Here is a 4,276-nt window from a genome sequence, read left to right as displayed (position 1 = left end):
CATATTGTCTTGTTTCTTGTTATGTACGAATCTGATTTTGAGTAGATATCTGTTTTTTTAAACTATTTGCTTTCTTAAAAATGTAATTTTGTTTTGTGTAAAATATACCTTATAAGTTGTCCGTATTGCTCATTTTGTCGAAATAACGAGAGTATGATATTTTGTTAGTGAGCTTTTCTCGTCATACATATATATAAAAAAAATAAAGATATGCATATGATTGCCAATGAGACAACTCTTCACAACAGACCAAATGACATAAAAATTAACAGCTATAGGTCACAATACGGCCTTCAACAATGAGCAAAGCCCAAACCACACGGTCAGTGATAAAAGGCTTTCCTCACAGTTTTCATAAAGAGTCACGCTGTTACACATAATGCTTTAATATCAACAGCGTGACAGTGACTAGTTAACCTTTATAATGTGGCAAAACTTTGAAATTCCAGGTAATGGACATTTGAATTCAAATTTCAAATTTATTAGGAAATTATTTTGTTGTCACTCATTTCTCTTATTGTAGTATACAGAACATAATACATATTGAGAATGTATCTCAAGATCTCAACAGCGATGAAGAGAAATGTATGTGCGCTTATAATTGAATTTGATGCGACTGTATGTGTCATACAAGTGAGAGGTTTAGCGCGATAACACCCGGTTCAATCCACCATTTTCTACATTTGTAAATGCCTGTACTAAGTCGGGAATATGACAGTTGTTGTCCAGTCGTTTGATGTGTTTGGCCATTTGATTATGGACTTTCAGTTTTGAATTTTCCTCGGAGCTCATTATTTTTTGTGATTTCTTATATATTTTTTTTTTTGATGTCTTGTTTTCTGATACTTTGAATAAAGAGCAAAAAGCACGACAATACACATTGACTATAGTGCTGACCACAAAACAAGAACTTCTATATTAATGAATATTGTAAGAGATCTTAAACCTATTATTTGCCCAGTAAGACTTGTTGAATCGCGCCTACATGTGCTAGTAGCAGCTCTCATTTCTTTTGGATACAAATGATGCATTAAAACATTTGAATTACTATTGTACTCCTGTTGACTGTAACACATTTAAACAGAAAATTGTTAGCAAACTAAAAATAATATGGAAAAAGTGGTAAATTAAACTTAATTGAAGGTCTTCCAAACCTTGAATAATTTGAAAAATTTTGGAAATTATTTTGTCTTTAAAAAAGGACTGCATGTTTATTAAGATCTCACAAATGAATGCAAAACTGAATTGTACCTTGAGTTTTTGACAACACTTTCGTTTTACATCTTATAAAATTTAAAATTATAATGTTTTAATCGAATGAGAAAAAATTACACACTCAGATGGTCATTTTCAACTGAATTAATTGTATTTCATTGTCAGAAGGTGTTTTAATCTTTACTGAAATCCATAATTAAAAACTGCATGTGTGTACCTGGATGCTTAAAGAATGATTTAGCTCAATGTTAAAGATGAGACAAAATGACTACAAAAATTTGATAGTAAAGGTAATTTTGAAATATTTTAACACATATGTGTTCTTGTACGAAAAATACTGTGAGGGAAAAAATTAGTACGAACCCAGCATATCTTGGTAGAAATTTGGGAAACTCTTAGTAAATTAGTAAATTATTTGTTAGATGTTACTTATCCATACCTATTGCCTTGAAGGGTTGGGTAGGTAGGATTTTTTTTATTTATTTGCCAACAGCTCAAGTTATATGTCTAGACATGCAGGTAAACGATTTAAAGGGGCACTAGCTACGAGATATATGAAAAACCTAATATTTTTGTTTTGGCTCAATCAGTAATGGAATACAAATAGTGAAATAATATATATAATTCCTTTTTTGAAGCCAATAAAGTTAAATTTTGTTAAAATAAGCAAAAAACGTTGATAATGAATTATTCATTTGCAAGTGAATAGTTCGACCTCATTGAATCCGTATTCATATGAACTTTAATTTAACCACTTACCTTGAGATAGATAACACGTGAATTGTATGTGTAAATTTATTTAAAGGAAGAGAATGTCAACATTGAAAGTGAAACAAAGGTAAATCATTTGATTGACTGATTTGATCCACAAATAAACATTCTAATACAGGTAAAAACGATGATAAACATTTATTTTCTATCTGTTATATGAAATTAAATAGACCTAGAATATTTCAACAGCACGTGTTCGCTTAATCTATTTATATCTATATTTATGTTTACATCGCTTATATGGTCATCGAATGACTATAGTGGTCAACTCGATAAATAATTAGATGGCGTCTAGATTCAAATACACACGAAACGAAGCTACGTATTTTGATGCCTGTTCCTTGTTTATTGTTTTATTAAGACTTTTAATAGTTTGGATAAATGTTTTTCATTGTTATAAATCAAATATTAGAATTTGATTAGAATCGGTGACCATGAATTGACAGCTAGTGCTCCTTTAAGAGCTTGGAAAACATATTGTTGATAATAATATAATGACATATGTGTAAATCTCTCTTTTTATGGTTACTTTTATAGATGAAGAGGGAACATTTTCGAGGGTACAATCCGTCAGCAATGTCAAAAGCTTATAAGGCTGTTATCGATGACAAGCTTCCACTCCATTCAGCAGCGACATCGTATGGTGTTCCATACGAGACACTGAGATATATGGTGACTGAAAAAATAGTTCCTGCGTGTTCTAACTTGGCAAATATGCCTATATTTACTCCAGAGGAAGAACTCATATTAATGACTCGCTTGATAGAAATGGATGAACTAGGATATGACCTTAGTCGTCAGGAAATGGCGAACATAGCTAACGACTATGCAATAGTGCTTGCTCAGAAAACTAAAGATTGTATGGCCTTAAGTTTGACATGGTTTCGAAATGTGCTTCGACGGTGGCCAGATTTTAAAGCTGTTAGTCAAAGGGCATTTTCAGTTGCAAGGACAAAATCTGAATACAAGGGAATCATTATTAAGTTTTTTAATGAACTGGAGAAAACATTACTAAAATTCGATCTCATTGACAAACCTCATTTAATCTACAATGTTGACGAGAAGGTTGTTGCCATATGTGGAAAGGATGAAACCGTCACTATTTTGGGATGTGGAAACGCAGCTGGTAGTGCATTGCCTCCTTACTTTATCTTACCAGGGCAGCGAATGAATGATAAATTGTTAGAGGGGTCTCCGTCGGGGACTTCCTGTTCAGTCTCAAATGATGGATGGTCAAATTCTGAAATTTTTATGGATTTCCTCTGCAATCATTTAAAAAAAAATGTCCCAGGTGAAGGACATTTACTGTTATTGTTAGATGGAGATAAATCTCATATCCCTATTGGCACACATCTATGGGCAAGGCGTCATAATATTATACTACAATTAATTCCCGCACTCACCAGCAACTTTTTACAACCACTCCACGTAAGTTGTTATGGACCCTTTCAAAATGATTTCAACAATATGTGTCATGAAACTATCAGAACAAAGAGATGTACACTTTCTCTCAATGATATTTGCTCTTTGGCATGCAAAGCTTACAGAAGTGCATTATCAGCTAGTAATTTGCAGACTGGTTTTAAACATACTGGAATGTATCCATTCACCAAAGATTTGATAAATGACATGCCCCCGATACTATCAAGAGCCTGCAACAGTGACACTGCAAAAAATGAAAGCCAGCTTGAAAATCTGATTGACTTACAGCTGATAAATGGAGCCATTGAGAAAGAAGGTTTTACTGATATTAATAAAGTTAGTTGAGATGAGACTCATATAGTTTACTTTACTTCCTTTCATGGATAAGTGATTATTAAGTATCTGTGTTTATTAAAAGAAAATAAGAAAAGTCGATAAAATTGAGAAAGGAGTATATTTGATTTATGGAATGATTATTAGGTTTATATATTAGTTTTTGGTTTTATCTTGCATTGTATCTCAGTTGATACGAAAATCCATAGCTTGCGTTTTCTGTCGTGATTCCATTGAAAGGTTTTGCTGTTTGCAAGAAAGACCTAGTCAGTTCCCAACGGTAATTTTCTAGTTATCCCTTTGATTTTGTTTATTGACGTCACCACGAGTTAGTTAATCATCATAGGATAACTCCTGCACAGATGACCATTGATATACTCAAAATTAACCACAATTGCGTCTTAGATTGTGCCTTCCCTAAAATTAATGAGAATCAGAACTGAAGATGTTGCCTGAGCAACACGAAGGGTGTCATAGTATAACTGGATATGCCAACTATTTCTGAGCATGCACACCCTTTTTGTTGGGTAAGCGT

The sequence above is a fragment of the Mytilus galloprovincialis genome, chromosome 5, assembly GCF_965363235.1.
Source record: "Mytilus galloprovincialis chromosome 5, xbMytGall1.hap1.1, whole genome shotgun sequence".
Lineage (NCBI taxonomy): Eukaryota > Metazoa > Mollusca > Bivalvia > Mytilida > Mytilidae > Mytilus > Mytilus galloprovincialis.
Note: the sequence above shows the minus strand (reverse complement) of the source record.